General features: G+C 37.6%; 2 pseudogenes across 1 annotated transcript; both read right to left on the reverse strand.

Annotated features, from left to right (window-relative positions):
• Positions 1-393: 393 nt before the first annotated feature.
• Positions 394-5446, reverse strand: LOC147502091 (oligopeptide transporter 4-like; annotated as a pseudogene).
• An 881-nt stretch (positions 5447-6327) lies between these two features.
• On the reverse strand, positions 6328-11167 carry LOC147502092 (oligopeptide transporter 4-like; annotated as a pseudogene). The gene is made up of 6 exons (XR_015221596.1): positions 10577-11167; positions 10295-10409; positions 8249-8812; positions 7885-8137; positions 7450-7633; positions 6328-7244 (listed from the first exon to the last, which is right to left on the reverse strand). The product of XR_015221596.1 is annotated as an oligopeptide transporter 4-like (transcript).
• Positions 11168-21559: the final 10392 nt, after the last annotated feature.

The raw sequence follows: 21559 nt of genomic DNA on the forward strand, positions 1-21559 counted from the left end.
AAAACGGGAAGATTTTGCCGCAAGTTAACGAACAAAAAGTTATTTACCTATTTGGTAAAAAGTTTTCTGAGGATGAATTCTATCTGACAAGTAGTATTACCCACAATAATGCCAGTAGATAGCGAGGTGAACATCTTTTCCTCTGAAACCAGTAACATCGGTTCGTTCCAAATAAATTTCGTTGACTATTTTATTGTATGACATGAAAACGAAAAATCCTTTCAAAGAAAAATGCTGGTTTGTAATAGAATAATTTTAAATTGAAATCCCAAACCACGATAATGAAACTGCAAAGTAATAACCATAATTAGGTTTTACTAAATTCCATCTGACCATCCATCCTTGTAATTGCATATGGTCATATGGAGTATGGACAAAGCAAACAAATGGAAGTTAATACACAGGACATCCATCAACCATTACACCCTTAGCTGTATGACAAGAAGCCAAGTCACAGTGCTCTCCCGCTGAACCCCCACCAGTTCAGCTTTTCCCTTGCATGCTCAGAGAAAAGTACAGAAAAACTCCCATAAAAGCAACTCCAGCATCTAGAGCAGCTGAAAGAACATAGTTGTACCTCTGCCACCATTGCTTGCGGTGCGGAAAATGAAGAAGTTGAAAATAGTTCTACCACAACCCAGGCATTGTAGTTCAATGTCGTTGCTGGAGGCATATTTGCAGTTGCTCCCAGTAAAAATTGAAGGTTAATCGGGAAATCAAGATTGCTTTGGAAATGCCATGTGCAGGAGCCAAACCAGAACAGGTCCCAGTAAACCACCAAGGAAGAACCAGTTAAAGGGCACCATAATTTCCAAGACTTCCAAAGATTCGCTTTGGTCCTACCAGACCCCATAGTACAGATGCATCAAAGAAGACACGGTCACCTGGGCATGTCCAAGGACTATTGGGTGGTAGCAGTTCATGCTGGCATATGTTTGGAATAGTAGTCAGCAGCCACCATGCAACAAGAATGTAACTATTGCCAGCTATCATGGTTCCAATAATCTGGTAAGCAGAACGACAATGAAGTATGTTAGCAAGGATAATATATATTGTTAGAAAGAAAGTGACAATTAATGAGACTATCCATTATCTGCCGGAGGATCAGCTGTTCTGTTTTGTGGGATTGATGCGTCAGTGAGCATCATACAGAATGGTCCTCCGTATAAAACTAAAATGAATTCTAGCTATCTACATATCACATTTTGTTAGGGTCGTCTAGTTTCAAGTTTTTGTGCTACAAGATAGCTGCAGTTCCAACTTCCAACTTCTTGTAAACTTCCAGTAGTTCATACTAGAGGAAAAGGTTGTGAGGTGTCTTGGAGCTCTCAGAACAAATTACTGAATATGAAGCAAGATTTGTTGTTTTGCAGCCACTAACTGGAAATAAGCGCTATTTCAGGCGTAACTGTTGGTCATTTCTTCCTTTTTACTGTCTCAATCACATGTATAAAACTACAAAGCTATTAACTCTTCTGTAGCCTATGCTCCAATAAAGGGAATGTACCTAAAACAAAGTTATCCCATCATTACTCTGCTTTACAAATTTAATCGTTTCAAATTAATTAGGCGTCTCGATATTTATAATATTGGTAGAGGAGGTTTAAATTAAACACCAACATGTTTCCTTCCCATTCGAAAAATGAGCATGTATGAGCATGTTATATTACTCGACTGACTGAAATACCTTGCATTTCTTCTCAGGTAACCGCATAGTATAGAAGGTATAGTACCTGAACTAAAACATTGATCGTGGTGGGATCTTCATGTAGTGGCCCTAGCTTGAAATCACTGAGAAAGGAGACAGCCTGAGCCATGCTTATATACCCATAAGTTTTAAAGCACACATTAGCGATAGGATGTCCTGGTTGCACGAGACCCATCAAGTACTCTGTGATGATGTTCAACCCTGGCGTCTGTAGATAAATATAGAACAACAAAGCAACAGTTGGTGAATGTGAGATTGTGAATTAGTTTATTATCATAGAGATTCCCTAAAGCTAATAAAAAATAAAAGATTTTTATTAGTTGGCTGATAAGACTTTCGCCTAAAACTTAGATTGAATCCTTTTTGTTTTGTCATCTAAGAGTTTAGTTTTGATAAGCAAAAGGATTCGGACCAAGTTTTATAGGTCCTAATATAATCGTCCTGCAGAGCCAGAAAAGTTTATCTCGATCTTCGCAGTTTCCAGTTGATGAAGTATCAGAGGAGTTTGTGTTCAACTCAATTACCTGATTTGTTGTAGCAGTTATGATGCTAATTGCAGGAGTGAACAGGAAGGCTAGGACACATGCGAGATAAGTGCCCACCAAGGCATCTGAACCTGATCATTCAGAACAGTGCAGCACGAAAAGAGACTGCCAAAGTCAGCACAAGTAACAAATAGAACCACCAGTTGGGTATGTCCTTGTATGTCTTCATCAACCTTGTATGAATATCATCCTTTCCCTTATATGAAGCTCAGGACCGTTCATAGATTTCTCTGTTCATGTAGAACAGCCACATATATGCAGTAAGAAACTCTGTACATAATTAACAGACATCATATATATACAGGCGAAAGTAAGACTACCTCTACTTCTAGTGAACTGCACTCCCACCGAAGGTGGCGGTTGGAACCCGCAATCTCAGATAAGTCCCAACTTCACTACTATTAAGTATTAACTTACCACCTCACTATACCGGCCCCATTCCTCCCTCAACACCAGACGCAATTCAACAAAATCACTAAAGAACAACATGATGAGGCGAGACCTACTTCAGGAAAAGAGTTCAGCCAAAATCTGAAAAATTTTAGCATAGCTGTTCTTTCCTGCTGATCTCGATCAGTTCTAAGAAAAAGTCAATCTTGCTCTTTCTACTTATTGTTACACTAGATTCACGTACAAAGATACCAGATATAGTTAGCATTAAGTAATTACCTTCCATGAAAAACAATGCCACGTGACTGATGGTGGCTGCAATTGTGGCAAAACCAAAGCCATATGTGAGAGCAAAGAACATGCTTATATTGATCCGTCCTTGTTCCGCGTACTTGGGCATATCTATTTGGAACTTGTCATTCACAATGGCGGTTATATTATAGTTCTGCCCGGCGGATGTAAACAAATCTGAGGAAAATATGGAAATGTCCTGGCATGGTATAGGTTCATATACCAGTAGGCTATAGGTATCGCCACGTAGAGGATTAAGGCATATCCAATGAAGATGTTGACAGTGGCAAAGAAGGGGCTTACAAGAGGACTAAACAAAACGAAGCAATAACTGACCAGTCGAGAGTGATTGCCCCAAGACCAAGGCCTTCCATGCCCGACCCAAGCTGATGGGCTGTGACTGACTTTTGAGAATACCCAGCACACCCACGATATGCTTGTTAATGTCGGGAATAGATATCCTGGGAAGACGTACCAGGAGAAGCTGCAGACTAGAGCAATCATGAAAAATTTTGCTCGTGTCATTCTTCGGTTATCTTTCTCATGCAGGGCTCTGCAAAATTCAAATCAATTTAGCTATACCAAACTACAAACTAGTTGTCTACGAGAAAAGCCTAGATAAACCAGAATTTATAATTGCAATGTTTATATGAAGTCGAAAAGAGAATTTGAAAGTTGAAAACTGTGTTTCTGAGATGAAAGTCTGGTACGGTGTTCTGTTTGATTTTCTGGTTCCACTCAAACAAGAGACCTCATTGTACGCTTGAAATAATATTCAAAAAAAATTGAAGTATGTGCGATGGAGACTTACGCCTCGCAACTGAGGAGTACACCTCACACACTGAAGCGTACGCTTCCTATGCATATACACATTATTGATTATTCAACGCTTCTAGGGCGTTTTTGGTAGAGGCGTACGCCTCAAACGCTTTTAAAACATACTAACATAATTTTACTGAACCATTCTTTACAGGAGCAAAAACAGAATCGCTCTCTCAGTATACTTCATGAATATATCAGCATCATAAGTATTTCTTATAATATGGCAATAAGGCACAACTTAGCTGTGATTTCGTAGATTGCCCTGCTCATCTTACTATGTTTCATTAACTTAAGACTGCATAAAAATCACCAAATTGAAGGACAAAAACAGATATTTTTTTTTTTAGCAATTAAGTTCTGTTAGATAATAACAGAGTATAAGACAATTATACCATAAGGAAAGAGACTCTTGAAGCTAGGCAACTATTTTGCACGCTGAATAAAAAGTTGATGATATAACAAAGTAAATGACTACAAATCGTTAGGTTATATGGTCCAACTTACTGGAAAAGTGACACTTGAACGAGAGTTGAAGGCCACCACATATGAGCAGGATTCACCACGTACTTCCTACATATTCCAGCCCATCCGTAGCCGAGAACCTATTACATATACAGATTGCAACATAATTTTATAAAACCATCATAGAAGCAGTTAACCTTACACGTGTAACTCATGTAAGGGGAACATTATAAGTGTAGTCATGTATTGATATACCAATACATGAAGGAGTGACGATGGCCCAGATTAGAGTATTAGACTTAGCATTCCAGGCAATCCAATCTAGTAATAGTGAAAAATATAAAAGCACTGATCCATTTGCACCCCTTCATTTATAGAGGATGAAGAATTCTAAGAAAGCAGAGAACTTGTGTGTGTAGAGGGGTGTTAAGGTGCATTTTTAAATTCGGGAAAAAAGGATACAGATGACAAAGATAACCTGTGTTGTGAGAACAAGCATCCAACCAGACAACAAGCTGATGTTCCTCCTATAAAAAGCTTTGATGATATCAACTATACCAACAGCATAAGCCGATCCACCACCAAAAGCAGTCCCAGCATTAGCAAATATGGTTATCAATACATGCTCCTTAATGTTGAATGGACCTGGGTTAAACGAAAACTCTTTCGACCCAAACCCTGGAATATGGAACTTAGTAGTTGGAAGTTTAGCTGCCATGAACCGACCGATAGGGAGTGAAGCAATCTGAACAGTGATCTGAGTGATGACTATTGGCTCGGTTCGATACGCAAAGAACTGATTGAGAAATGATAATAGCACACACGAAATAATACCCAGAAACCACATACGAAAAGTCCATACTGGAAGCGACGGATCATCGGTGTTTTTCACTGTTAGTCGTACTTGTTCTATAGGGGACACTTCATCTTCTTCTAGGATTGTCCCCTTCGCGTCCATAATGAGAGACACGAGTAAGGAGCAAGAGAAGAGACAGATGCTAATGGAGGTCTTATGATGCGCAGTAGATCATCGTAATATATCAATCCTGTTTTTCTTGTTATGAGATATATATCAACGTAGTGTCACGTACAGTCCTGTACTCCTGTTAATTAGGAATAAAACTTCGGCTTGGGTTTGAGTAGAGTTTAATTTTAATAGGATACTTGATATCCTCCATCGGTTTTGCAAGTGATTTTTTTTGCTCCCCGCGATATTCCCTCCACGGGGTCCAAGCCAAATCAAGAAGTAACATCTGTCAGTTATACTGGAGATCCAACTAGCAATATATTTTTTTAGATTTGCACTTCCAATTTTATCTTTAGAATATTGATCAACAATTCCTTCTTTAGTTTTTTATAATAAAAAAATTCAACAATTATCATTTGATCCCAATAAAAAAAGACTTTTGGAGAATCACTATATGAATAGAGTCGACATAGAAGATGAAAAAAGCACATTTGAAATATTGTTTCCTATTTTTTTTAGCAAATATTTTAGATTTTTTCTTTAAATTTAAATTTTGACTATGCAAATTGGTAAGTCTAAGAAAATGCAGTTATTAGTAGTTGAATTTCAAAATATTATAAACATGTGTTGCTTCTTGATTGAGGCTTGGAGCCCGGGAGCAAAAAATCACTCGGTTTTTGCGTCTCCTAAGGCATTGAAAACGGTTTGAAAGGGTAATGAGGTCATGTTGTAATGAGGTCATGCATTTGAGAGGTAGTGTGGTCATTGGTTTTCTGGGTTTCTAATATTGTTCAACTGACAAAGTGTGGTGTGGATCTGGAGATGTTTAAATTTCTCTAATAATAGAACTAGTGTTTAAAAATTATGCTTTCAAGTCTGAGATCGAGTACTCCATCCTGCACTTGATCATCCAAATTCAAACACGTGATTTGCTCTTGGAAATACTAAAATTTGAAATTCTTGTACGTCCTGTTTCAGTAAAAATTCCAAACGTACTCTGCAGTTGCTATGAGTCTATGACATCACAATTTTAGGAACCCAATATCTAAGTAGCCAAAGTAGGGCCAATGTTTACCCTCAGTTGGAGAAAGTAACAAGATCTGTATTTGTTGTGTTTCCCATTTTGCAAAACACGTAAATGATTCATATCTTAAATTGGCCTTAAGGTTCAGTATATATAGTTAAAACTGCAGTTTAGGGAACACATTTTAAAGACTTTTACAGTGTAAAACAAGTACTGTTGCAACTATCATACAAACATAAGAAAACATCGAACATCTGACATCTAGTTCTGTACTTAAATGACACGTACAACATAGCTATAATCCTTTAACCCTGCGGACTTGCCTATCTTTGCGTGAGAGGACAACTGTGAGTTCAAAGCCTTCACCCACTGGCCACTAAAATTATACATATATATCCACTTGCTTACTAAGAAACTGTGAATCAATGTGCGGGACACCCATCAGCTATGACACCCTTGGCCGTTGGGCAAGTAGCCAATTCACAATGCTCACCACCAGTACCCCACCAAGTCACGCTCTTCCCTTCCATGCTCAATGAGAAGTATAACAACACCCCCATAAAGCCACTCCAGCATCTAGAGCTGCTGAAAGAACATAGTTGTACCTCTGCCACCATTTCTTCCTGTACCTGAAAACAAAGAAGTTGAATATTGTTCCAACCAAAACCCATGAGTTGTAGTTCAAAGTTGTTGCTGGTGGCATGCTTGCAGTTGCTCCTAGAAGGACTGGAAGGTTAATCAGGGGATCAAGATTGTTTGGGAATGCCCTGTGTAGTAGCCAAACCAAAACAGGTCCAAGCGCACCTCCAAGGAAAAACCAGTTAAAGGGATCCGTAGTTTCCAAGAGTACCGAAAATCCGTCTAGGTCCCACCAATCCCCAAATGACTGATGCATCAAAGAAGACACGATCACCTGGGCATGTCCAAGGACTGTTTGGTGGGAGGAGATCGTCTTGACAAATATTCTCAATGGAGTTCAGTAGCCACCATGCCACCCCCAAGGTTGATTGTTCCAGCTATAATGGTTCCAATGAACTGTGTGAAGGGTAGACAATAGCATGATTAAAATGAATTGCATCAACAGTAACAAGTACAGCTAGAAAGTATAAATCATTCTGATACTATTTGGGTTTACTATTCTAAAATTCTAGCAGTGGTGAAGGGGCTGTATCGTGAACATGTAAGCTTTTCAGTTAAGCATATGACGTATTCTAATATAGTGAATGGAAGAAAGGGATACCTGGACTAAGAACATGGATCTTGGTGGGATCTTCATGTAATGGCCAAGCTTGAAATCGTTGAGGAAGGAAACGGCTTTGAGCCATGCTCATATAACCATACGTTTTGAAGCAGACATTTGCAATTGGTCTTCCAGGATATATGATTCCCATGACATACTCTGTAATGATATTCAAACCAGGGGTCTGGAATAATAAACATCAAAGTCATTAGACGAAAACTAAATTTTACTAATAGATGAGTACATCTTAGGATCACCATGATCAGAATCTAATACTTATCTTCTTTTAAAATTTGAAGACGTTATAAAATTAGACCAATGAACACTACGTCACTACTCAGTCTGATCCGTTTTGCTTATCAGATTAGTTTCTCACTTTCCAATGTAAAGATACAAGATTACCAAAATTGTACAAGAAATTTTTCCTATGGTTACCTGGTTTGTGGTAGCGGTTATGATGCTGATGGGAAGAGTAAACACAAATGCCAAAACGCAAGAGAATAGGAGCCCCCACCATGGCATCTGAATCTGATCATTTAGAACAGTGCAGAGGAAAAGAGAGATCCCGACAGTCACTAAAAGAAGAAGGTAAAACCACCAATTGGGTATGTCCTCGTAACTCCTCATCAGTCTTGTGTGGATATCCACCTTGCCCTTATATGATTGACGGTACCGGTCATAAATCTCCCTATACATGTTAAGCATAACAGATGAATAAGTATGGCGAGATTACTGTCATTTAAATATTTTCTTAAACTTCATGAAAATGAAGTCCATGAGATAATTAAAAATGAGTTACCTTCCATAGAAGAATCCCACATGGGTGAGGGTGGCTGCAATGGTAGCAAAACCGAAGCCATATGTGAGGGCAAAAAACATGCTCAGGTTGATTTTTCCTTGACGTTGATACTCCACCATATTGATCTCAAACTTGTTATTCACAATGGCTGATATGTTATACCTCTGCCCGTTTTCAGTGAACAAGTGCGACGAGAAGATGGGAAATGTCTTGGCACTGTAAAGGTCTAAACCCCAGTATGCTATTGGGATTACCACATAAATTATTAAGGTATACCCAGCAAAAACATTCATGATTGCAAAGAATGGGCAAATGAGGGGACTGAACAAGAAGGAAGCCACAACAGACCAATCAAGTGTAAATGCTCCAAGTCCTAGGCCTCTCATTCCTGATCCTAACTGTTGGGCTGTAACTGACTTTGAGAATGCCCAGCAGACCCATGAGACACTTGACAGAGTTGGAAAGAGGTAGCCTGGAACCAAATACCATGAGAAACTGCAGACCATGGCAATCAGGAAAAACTTTGCTCTTGACATGCGCTGCTTATCTTTCTCATGTAGAGCTCTGCACGAAAAAAAACATATAGGATTATTTTAGTATTCTAATGCGCGCTACTTTCAAAATGTAAGTCTTTCTGGCTCATGCTGAAATGCACTATTTGGGTATTTGTAGTATGGGATTATCATAAGATGTTGATTATTGCTGATTACTGGAAATATCCATTCAAGGTGAAAATTGTGAAGTTATGGGCCAGATGTTGAAGATAGCCGCCACCACTCGCTGATTTTGCCAGGGCATACTTGTCAATTGACATTGAGTCAGTGACACAGATCAAAACCATTCCAACCGAATTGACAGGCTTTTCCATATCAATTTCTCCAGGGGAAGGTGAGCTCATAAATTAATGACTTATTATTTGGTAAACATATTATTTTGGACAAAAAGACGACTGGCATTGTGAAAACTACATGTCTCGTCCGTTGAAAAAATTATAAATGAAAGATACCTTCCCATGTGTGAGATAGCTCTTAACATAGATTGTGGCAATAATTGGGGATGTGATTAAGGTTGACATATAACAAGTTTGTCACAAAGATATCCATTAAGCTTTTCTTAATTCTCCACTGGGTCATTAATCATGTGGCTATATATTTAGGAGGGCATCTAGGGTGCATCAGGATGTATGTGTGCGTAAGAATGAGAGCCGTTGACAGTACTTTTTTGTTGCAATACACACGAATCCCCTGCCTATATGAGTGGCCCAGATGCCTGCGCATGGGTACACCCTGCGCACACTAGCTTTTCAGTATATTTCATTCTTCAGAAAATATCTCTGGAGAGAATAAAAAGGGTACAGTCTGATTAATGATTTTATGCACTTTAATATGTGAAGACTGATGACAAGGAAACTAAGATATTCTATCGTGCAGTATCATTTGAACTAGATATAGTTATTGACTTGTGACAATCAATTGGTGTAAGAACCATGGACCCGCTAGTTCATAAATCATACTCCAGGTGTGACTAAAACCTCATTTTATAACTTACGATCGAAAATAAATAGGTGGGAGGTTGGTTGCTAAATCTTGATAGTTTGACACAATAAATTGGAGTGTGATTATAGTGGAAAGGTGGACTGTCTACAAGTCTGAAATCATGAATTCAAAGGAAAGGCCTCTCTCAATACCACAAACGCAGTCTTACTTCACCGACATCTTATGGTGGATCTCCACATATTTTCACACTAAAACTAACAAACACAGAACAAGTCAGTTACCCTCAACAAATAACTTATTTGCTCTTAGCCACAAAAACTGGGTTTGTTTAGTTTCTACTTTGTAGACTCATTTTCGGGCATATTTAGCTCACTCACACAGCCTACTATCCACTCCTACACTTAACACTCCAATCGGCCAATCCAATATTAAAATATCACCCTCAACCGTAACCGGACGCCCATCAATCGCATACATTTTTTCTGCAAAATTTTAACAGAAGGAGAAAAAAGAAAGTTGAATTGATGCACTTGAAAGTTGAAAAACATACCTGAAGAGTGAAACTTGAACAAGAGTACTAGGCCACCACATATGGGCTGGTTCAACAACATACTTCCTCAAAAGCCCAGCCCATCCATATCCCAAAACCTGTTCCACCACCACATCTTATCATTAACCACCATCATAAGTCATAACAAACTCACAAACTTCGAAAAGTACCCACTGCCACAGTGCCACTACCCCAAATTTCAAAGCCATACAACCCGAAACGAAACGAAACAGAAAAGAAAAAGTAAGATAACGAAAACTTCTAACCAACCTGAGTAGTGACTATAAGAAACCCAACCAGCAAAAAAGGATATATTCCGGTGATAGAAAGCTTTAATAATATTAACAATACCAACAGCATAAGCAGATCCACTTCCAAAAGCACTACCAGCATTAGCAAAGATAGATATCAAGACATGTTCTTTCATATTAAAAGGACCAGGATTCAAAGAAAACTCATGAGCCCCAAGACTAAATTTCTTTGTTGGTAGAACTTTAGCCATGAAATGACCAATGGGTAGTGAAGCAACTTGAATTGTGATTTGACTAATGACTAAAGGTTCTGTCCTATAAGCAAAAAACTGGTTAAGGAATGATAATAGTGAACATGAGAGTAAACCAAGAAACCACATTCGAAATGTCCATACTGGTAGTGTTGGGTCATCTGTGTTTGTTACTGTTAGCCTAACTTCTTCTATTGGTGATAGTTCTTCTTCATCTATGTTTTCTTCTTCTTCTTCTTGGTGTTGTGTTAAGTGACTTCTTCCTGGTGCTTCTATCTCAAAGGTTCCCATGGTGGGAGAGAACCAGAGAAAGAGAATGTAGCTGGGGGATTCTTTGATGATTACTGATTTCTTGCTTTTTGTAAACAAAGAGTTTAGATAGAGAAAGGTGGAGAAATGAGGAATGAGCTAGCAGTCCTTGCAAGTTGCATACCTGCCACATCACTAAAAGACAAAACTTCTGGTCTTGGTCTCTTGGAATGAATTGATTTTTTTTTTTTGGCTAACCGAGCTCAGAATTGTATTAAATATATGAAAAAGAGAAAGTCTCTTGGAATGAGTTGATGAAATTGTTAAGTTATATATTGAATTTGATGTTCCCTGCCAAAATAACTCTGATACAATTTTTTCCCAAATCACTAACAAACCTAATTTTCGGGTGGAAATAACTCTTAAACACAAATAGTCCGGATTTTAAATTAATATTTTCCAATTTTATTATTGTTATAGTTTTAGTATGAATAATATTTATTCATACCCAAAATAAATTAACATACCTCATACATTATGTTGATGTATGAATAGAGATTGTTCATAGCTTATGTTGAAGTATGAACAATTCAAATATATATGAAGTTATGAACAATGATTATTCATACTTCAATAGATGTTCGTACTAATCATATATTATGTTGTAATATGAACAATGATGGTTCATACTCTAATAGGTGTTTTCTTACTAATCATATATTATGTTGAGGTATGAACAACAATCGTTCATAATTTAAATATATATGAACAATGATTAAGTGTTATCATTAATCATACATTATGTTGAGGTATGAACAAAAATTGTTCGTATACTACATATACCGGGTCGTTTTGGTTAGGTCAAACTATTTTTTTATTTTGCGTCAGGAGTAAACTTTACTTTTTTAACGTGTGTCATTTTTTATTTTGCGTTAGGAGTATATTTGTCCTAAAATCTATTCTGGCCTTGTGAGTGATTATAGAAAAAAATGAGAGTTTAAGAGTGATTTTTTCTTCATTTTTGTCTTTGAGAGTTACTCTCTGAAGTTAATCATCACGCCTGTCCAAACACTATATGGTATGGTGAAGATCGAGAAACACTAGATGGAAAAGTGTATTACTATTGATTAGAAAGTACATTAGTCTTCCCATTTTTCATTTTCTTTGGCATTATCACTCTGTTGATGTCAATATAAGTGATTTTTTGCTTTGACAAAAAAATATTCTGTACTCCGGAGCAACTTTTAGCGGGCCGTTTTCATCATGGAACTAAATTGAACTTGTATTATCTTTAAGGGGAATGAATGTGTATTGGCATTTTATTTGGATATATATATATATATATAACTAGCTAGGAAGGCAATACGCATGTAGAATTTCTTTTGAAAATATTTAGATTTTTTTTAGAAAATTGGGACTACCGTTTTAGTCGCTAACCCATTTTAATTCTCTAACAAATTGTTTTAAATAAAGTTTTCATTAAATTTTAAAAACCCATTTTTTCAATTAGAAGAGATTCTATTTTAATAGGAGAATAATTTCCGTTTTAATTAGATATGCTAGATTTTCTCTTTTCAATAAGGGAGAAATTTTCATTTTAATAGAAAAATGATTCCCGCTTTAATTAGAAGTGTTAAAATTATAAAAAAAAAAATCTCGTTTTTCAAATAGAAAAGAAATTCCCATTTTAATAGGAGATGACGTGGAATTTTAATAGAACTTGAAAAATACTCCTTGTGAGAGCTTTAATATTAAGACTAGCTTGTAGGCCCGTGCGTACGCACTGGCTCTTTTGAAAATATTTTGTTTTTTTTTTTAGAAAATTGGGACTACCATTTTAGTTGCTAACCCGTTTTAATTTTCTAACAAATTGTTTTAATTAAGTTTTAAAAATCCGTTTTTTTCAATTCGGTGAGAGATCATGTTTTAATAGGAGAATAATTTCCGTTTTAATTAGATATGTTAGATTTTTCCTTTTCAATAGGGGAGAAATTTCCATTTTAATAATAGAATGATTACCGTTTTAATTAGAAGTGCTAGAATTTGTTTTAATAGGAGAATAATTTCCGTTATAATAGGAGAAGAATTCTAATTTTATTAGGAGATGACGTGGAATTTTAATAGAGCTCGAAAAATACCCCTTATAAAAGCTTTAATATTAAGATATAAATATAGATATCTCACTCAAAAGATGAACTTAGAAAATGAATTGAGAATTAATTTGTAATTGAACGAAAAGTATTTTAACACCTTTTGTGGTGTTCAATTCTTCATTTTGAATTGAACAATAGGTATTATGATATCATTTATGTATCCTAAAACTTGTATGTAAAGCTAAAAGTTTCATGACACACGTATGATATCATGTACTCAGATGATGCAGTGATGCTTGCTAATTTTGAGGATTAGGCTGTTTTTTAAATGTGATTGAAACTTTAAAGCAATTCACCAATATTCTGCACATGAACAATTCTACAACAATAAAACTAAAAGCAACCAAGTTATTAATGCAGCGCAACTAAAAACTTTAAAAGAACACGGGTAATATTGTGTTGGTTCTTGCTCGCCATGAAGAATGAGATGCATGTAGCCACTGAAGAATGAGATGTATATAGCCGATATTACCAAATACGTACATTCTTTGGCTGTAGGCTGTCTAACATCAATGAATCTGCTTGCAATCTTTTGGATGTCTTTAACCTATTTTAGTTATTTTTATAGTATTTAACCTATTTTAGTGGTTAGACACATTTATACTGTTTGTATTCCGAGTTCTTTATTCATCTTTATAAAAAAAAAAAGACTTTTGCAATTTAGAGATGGTTCTTGGTTATTTTATTTTATTTTTCTTTTCGATCAGGAAGTTGGTCCTTGGTTCTACACTTCTACTAATAGGACATACATGACTAGCTTTATGAGTCTACTACTCTACTCCACTTGTCATAAAAGCATTTTAATTTGTAGACGCTTAAAATTTGTATTCTACTCCAATTGTCACTACCCTAGAAAACGATGTTCTATACTATGTCTATGGATCTTCAGTTCATTATAGAAACCAAATCAATTCAAAGACGGCCTCCTTATTAAGGCATCGCATATTGGGATGTTCAACTAATGCTACTGAGTGGTCTAAATTAGACTCCCATCGTACTCGTGCTACAGAGGTTTTAACTTTTGATTTCCATTCATGAGTATGAAAGCATTTACTTCACGAAGTTGACTCTGGACATAGTATTGAGCTGATCCCACACAGTAACGCATCGAAGGATTTCATTAAGTTTAGACTTTAGAGGAGACTCCAAAGTCAGAAATCTCGGATCAGAATATTCACGAGGTGACAGCATGATCCAGCTGGTTAACAACCTTCTTGATTGGATCACCAGGAATCATGCACTTTACCGTTAGTGGCACTTCCCACTGGACTAGTGGCAGTAAATTTTTGCAGAAAAATCTGCTTTCAAATGTTCACACTTCAAGCTAATAAGTCTCAAGTTTTCGATTGAGCTGCTAATTAAAAGATGACCTTTGTCTTGAGATTCTAAATATAACCTACAAATTTGACATCCCAAGTTTACGAGTGAATCGTGAATCATATTGTGGCAACTCCAATAACATTGTGTCATTTAATTTGTGTGTCTAAAGTTTACTTAGAATTTCAAAATTGCATATGAATTTTGTGCAAGTTGGTAACTATATATATATTTTTTGCTAATTGTAAGTACCCTCCGTTCTACACTACAGAACATGTATCCACATGACAGGACGCCTTATCTTAGCTCGTCCCACAACATCATAACGTACCAACGACCCAACACCCAGGTCGTCACCAACAGCAGTTACAACCATACATGGAAAAATATCAACTAGTGCAATTCTAGAGCTCAGTCAACGCAACAATCAAGGAGTCATTTACTTTGTAACATCAGAGTAATGACAAATCATCAAGATAGCATACAAGGTAGATCTGCAATCCATAACGGTTCAAACACACATCTACAAATAGAGAGAGATGAACTACGTAAGGCTTGATTCAAGTTTACAGGAGAAACTTTATCGTGAGGCAATTCTTATCCCAAGAAGAGTGCAGCCATTTTCTATCCAACAGATCATCAGGTCGTAGTCCCAAAATAACCAACATCTACATTGGCGCCGTCTGCCGGTTCGTTTCTTTAAGAAAAGAATAACCACTCTTTTCTCAAGCCTACGAAGCTGGTCAGCAAAACTACAATGGATCCCAACCTACAAGCATTGACATACCAGATGAAGACACTCCAAGAAGCCTTCATCATGTTGCAACAGGAAAATCAGACAATACGAGAGAATGCCAACTGCAACACCAACAATGGCACCACAGAAGCAGGGGAGCACAACACTGTTGCAGCCCTAGCCAACACCACCAATCAGCGTTTAGACGACTTTGCGCAAAAACTAGAGAAGTCAAGCAAAAGAGCCAGCGCGATCCAGATCGCTTAGAAGATGCTGGAGACATACAAAGCATCACCATTCATCCAAGATATCAGAGACAAACAACCTCCTTCAGAGTTCATTCAACCAAAGTTCGTTGTACGACGGTACCTCCTGCCCAGGCGAGCACGTAGCCCGCTTCAACCAAATCCTAGCACTATACAACCATCCTGACTACGACTATCTGAAGTGCAAACTTTTTCCAACCAGTTTAAAGGACGGAGCAATAGACTGGTTTTACACACTCCCTCCAGATTCAATCAACAACTTTGACAGCCTTGCTGAAACATTCATAGAAGAGTTTGTCCACAACAGAAAGAAGCACGCCGACCTGGACTCCCTATTCCAGCTCAAGCAAGTTCACGGCGAAACGATCTGAGCCTTTCTAAGACGTTTTAAGAAGGACCTACTCTCGCTGGAGTCAAAACTCAGTGACGGTTTTGCAATTTCTGCATTCACAAACACCCTCTTGGATGACTCCGACCTAGCAGGGTCTCTCATGCGTAACAAGCCAGACACCTCAGCCGACCTGTATCACAGAGTCGACAAATACATCAAGTACGAAGAGTGGATGTCCAAGCACAAAGGCAAAGAGGTCCTTGCAGTCAGTAATGAGCCAGATCCCAAGGAAAGCAAGCAATATTCAAACAACAACAATACCAACAACAACAAGAGATCCAACACCAGCAAACCCTCATACACAAAGAGGGAATTCTCCAACTTCTCCAAGATGCCAAGTCAAATCCTAAAGAAGATCTACACAGCGCCATACTTCAAACCAAACATCAACAAGGTAATAGCTATACCAGAGCGTCCATACTGTCATTTCCACAAACTCCACCACCACAATACCAATGATTGCTGGAGCCTCAAGCACTACCTCTAAGACCTAGTGGAGGAAGGCAAATTAAAAGAGTTCTTGCCAGAAAACGATCTGAGGCACAAGCTGGATGCCAAACACTACAGAAGCAGGAGCCGCAACAATGAACGACCTGCCAACAACAGAAACAGAAGTAGAGGCAGATTAACAGGACGATCTAAGTCTCCAGGTCGGTCAAGGCACAACAGGAGACAACACTCCTCCGACCAAGATGAGGACAAAGTAATCAACATGATTACAGACACCTCAAACGACGAAAATCTCGTGTCGGAGAAGCGTAAGAGTGGGAGCAATCCAAGAAATCTACCATCTCACACAAAGCCGAGATGATGATTTCTACCAACCCTAAGAAGACAACGACAATTTTATTCACAGAAGAAGATCTAGACAAGGTGTGCCTACCTCACAATGATGCCTTGGTAGTGCACATCAAGATCAACGGTTGGATGGTCAAAAGAGTCCTCATCGATCCAGGGAGCTCATGCGACATACCGTTTCTATCAAACTTACAAAGACATGCACCTGCCAGACTTGGTGATGATAGAGTCCAATGCACCGCTCTATGGGCTCAACGGAGATCATACATATGCCATCGGAGACGTAATCCTACCAATCTCCATTGGCGAAAAAGAGGACATGGTCAAAACATCAACACGCTTCAGTGTTATCGATGTCAGGTCGTCCTACACTGCCATTCTAGGACGCCGTTGGATCCACAAAATCCAAGCTATTCTATCAACCCTACACCAGGTCCTACGATATCCTGGTCCTAGAGGCATCATGGAGCTCAGAAGCAACCAACTAGAAGCTCACCGATGTAATCAGTCAAGACTACGAACGACCACCCAAGCCTCGTGTCATCAAAACCAAGGATCGCGTTCCAAAAGGCGGGGATCCTCAAACATCCAAACCTCCAAAGCATCGATCGAAAAGCTCAAAGGAAAACAAGCTCAAACAAAACCAGGAGAAAAAGTTAATTTGGGCACAACTAATGACCCAAAATTTGTATATGTAGGGGCTGACTTAGACCCCAGCTTAAGGAGCAGCTTGTCAAATTTCTATCTCTCAATAAAGATGTTTTTGCTTAGTCGTATATCGATATGCCAGGAATCGACCCTCAGGTCGCTTGCCATAAGTTAAATGTAGATCCAACCATCAAGCCTATCAAACAACGACCTAGGAAACTAGCACTCAAGTTTTAAAAAGTCATCAATGAAGAGATAGAAAAGCTAAAAAATGTGGGATTCATCAGAGGAGTCGAGTACCCGACCTGGCTTGCTAATATAGTAGCCGTTCCAAAGAAGAACGGTCAGGTACGACTCTGCATAGATTTCACCAACATCAACAAGCACTACCTAAAGGATAGCTTTCCTCTACCAAGAATCGACATATTGGTAGATCAAACTTGCGGCCATAAGCTTTTGTCATTCATGGACGCATACAGTGGGTACAACCAAATACCACTAGCAAAGAAAGATCAGGAAAAGACGTCCTTCATAACGGAGCAAGATACGTTTTGCTATAACATCCTACCTTTCGGCTTGAAGAACGCAGGAGCAACCTACCAAAGACTTGTCACAAAAATATTCAAAGACTTGTTAGGAGACACTATGGAAGTCTACATAGACGACATGGTGGTCAAAAGCGAAAAGGCAGGTGATCACATCTCCCACCTACAAGAGGCTTTTGAACGACTTCGCCAAAACAAGATGAAGCTCAACCAAGCCAAATGCGTATTTGGAGTAGTGATAACCCGTAAAAACTCAATTAGATTACTCTAACCTTATTCTTACGGTATCAATATTTTATTTCCTACTCTCACATATAGATTCATGCAATATATATAGAGTTAGGATTCATTCCACTCTTAACTCTCAAGACTTAAACAAATTCAATTGAACAAACAAAAAGAACAATGGTGACAGTAATGTGTTATGTGAAATTTCTATTCTACGATTATACTACGGATTCAATTTATACTAACAAGATACGATATATAATTCAACTACAGAAATACTACGTTGATTCTATGATAAGGAATTAGGGGGGATTTTATTCCACCTTAACTCAACTTAACTTGCTAACGACGAATCGTCGTAATCCGAATTGAATTGCTTCGCAGAACAATTGGTTCTTCCTAATCCCTAATTACACATGACATTTCTACAAATTATAACTAGCATGTGAACGATTAAACCCATTCTCATGGTGACTAATCATTTCTATAGTGGAAAGGAATTACGACTATTCTACGTTAACACAAATCAAGCTTTCATCAAGGCTTCGCAACCCCCTCTAATGGAGGTTTAGCCAAGAATCATTCCACAATCATTTCCATATGAATCTAAACTAAATATAATATCAAGATTCCAACTTTACTAATTTAACAAACAATAATTGAAATCTAATTAATAATTAAGAAATGATATCAACAAGAATTTAAACTAGATCTATAAATGTAATGACAAAAAACGAATTGAATAATAATAAACTATTTTATTAATCTAATCAAATAAATAACAATAATATAATACTGAAATTGAACAAGAATTAACTAATGAATTAATGTAAAACTAAATCTAGATCTAAATTATTCTAATCTAACCCTAGCTACCATTACAAGGAACTAGTTTTCTAAATAAAACTAGATAACCTAAGAACTAAGCTTTTCTTTGTTTTTATATGTTTCAGATCCAAAATCGTGCATGGGCTTGGAGCCATGTTTTGGGCCAGAGAATCAGTCCCAAAACCCAATTCTTTCAGTCTAAAAAGGCCTCTTTAATTGGAGTTAACTTTGACAAACTTTTCGTCCACTTCTACTCCTCTGATTGGGTCAAGGCTTAGACCATTGGAAAGCTCTTTCCGAGCCGGTCGTTTTGACATAAGGTAGGCCCAATTCGGAGGTCTGAGTCCAAAGATATGGTCTTCGGAAGTTCTCACGACTTTCACAAGATTTGTTTACGCGCGTGGACTTTGACTTTTCATCTTTTGACCGGGTTTTACAGAGGCTTTGTCTTCTTGAAAATTGGCTTTTAATCACAGAACTCCTTAGCAACCGACTTTTGCTCTTTTATCTCGCTAAAGTGGCACATTTCTACATATAATGGACTTTGAAGCCTGAAATGCATAAAAACACGTAATCACTATTAACTCTTACTTATTATTCACATAATTGGTCTAAAAGTACAATTGTTAAGGGGTTAAAACTACAGTTTTGGTCTCTTATCAAACCACCCCCAAACAGCATTTTGCTTGTCCTCAAGCAAATATGAGAAATTAGAATAAGTGACCAAAAATGGAGTTCTAACTACTCTCGTTTCACTGAGTGCGATTGCATTTACCATATTGAATAAGGCCTTAAACCACTAGGAATTCCCTAGTGGACGAGTTATAGCCTCGTGAGAGTTTTCCAGTGAAGGTACTCACAAACTTCATCTATACTACAACGACTAAGAAATAAAACTATTGTTTCCTCATTCATGTCTCAACTATCTATACATCTCACTAGCAAATGAATAAGAATAACCAAGTAAAAAACCTAAGCTAATATATGCATAATAATCAATCATCTATGATACAAATATATATACTATGAGTAATACTATGAAATGCCTAGCAGGTTCGTTTAAAACTTCGAATAAGCGTCCTTAAGTAGGTCCTCACATAAATGTCAAGACAAAACCACTCGATTTTTCCGCTTAAGTTTATTTACTCGGTGTTGTCACCCAATTTCGACAGAATTCGGAAAAACATTATTTGTCCCCGACTCTTCGATCTCCGAGGTGTGACGCACTCTCCACTTCCAAAAGCCCATAAACAGTTTAAAATATGCGGATAATTAAAACCAATAAAAATTTTAACTTAAACAAAGTCCTCTTCATTATAAAACAATTTACAAATGAAAATACAAATAATATTATCTCAACTGAAAATCTATATCACCTCAAGGGAAAACAAAACACAACCTGAGATGCAATGCTAACGCAAACCACAAGCAAAGAACCAATCTTCTTCATCACTAAACCTCCAAAACTTATCAACTATGTTCATTGAATGAACACCCCGATAAGCAAACATGCAAATCGGTCAAAGATTATAAACAATCTTTGGTGTGAGTAGCTCTAAAATATAACATATAATTATACATATATATACACAATCCCTACGGCAGTTAGTTCCTCCACCGAGGCGCCTTAACTTTCAACGACTAATATGACATCCTTAAGAATACTAATTAAGGCAGGTAGTTCCTCCACTGAGGCGCCTTAACTTCACACTAACACAACAAACTATACTCATAATAAATAAGGCATGTAGTTCCTCCATCGAGGCGTCTTAGGTTCAACTAAACAAATAACCAACCAAACATATTATATACATTCATCTATTTAAAGATACATCATTAACCAAGATATTACCATAATTATATTAATTAAGGTTTTCTTTACGTGTCCCTAAAATCACGTCGTATCTATGTCTTTACCTAGTTTCCCGGCTACCACAATCGCAAACCCAACGCCCGAACATGTACATCCACATGCCTCCCTTACATAATGAGCCACTCCGTGCGTAACCACCTCTTTTGGCGGGATGCCGCGACACCGTAAATCCTCACACGGAAGCCAAATCTATGTAAGCACCGCCACTATTCGGCATAAAAATATTGCGATCATCGTTCTATTTTGCTTAACGGAATAATCAAGCCACTATTCGAATTACGCGGAGGTCGCCAAGCGCCATTCAAATTTTAACCGAACGCCGGGGAAGGGGCAGCCCAAGGCCATTCAGATTAATGAAACGCCGGATGGCCAATCACATGAGTTGTGGTAGTCGTTCTAGGATTTTCGTTATGTAATTTATTCGGTGTCATACATTAATGACTCATAAACATTTCTACTATATCACGCGTGTGTCAATTACCTTATTGCACTAAGCCATAATATCTATAAACATCTCAATTATATCTCATAGTCACTTTCGTTCTTTCACGTGCCAATATATTATTGCACTACACCACACTCCCGTGGGCAAATATTCACCAATGCTATATTAGCATCTCACATATAAAATAATGGAGTGTATATACATTTCTCCAAGATATTGCATTAATATAAATATCCCAACATATGATATCATGTCATAATGCTTCAACGTATCACATACATTTTTT

The sequence above is a fragment of the Coptis chinensis genome, chromosome 4 (assembly GCF_015680905.1).
Source record: "Coptis chinensis isolate HL-2020 chromosome 4, ASM1568090v1, whole genome shotgun sequence".
Taxonomy (NCBI): domain Eukaryota; kingdom Viridiplantae; phylum Streptophyta; class Magnoliopsida; order Ranunculales; family Ranunculaceae; genus Coptis; species Coptis chinensis.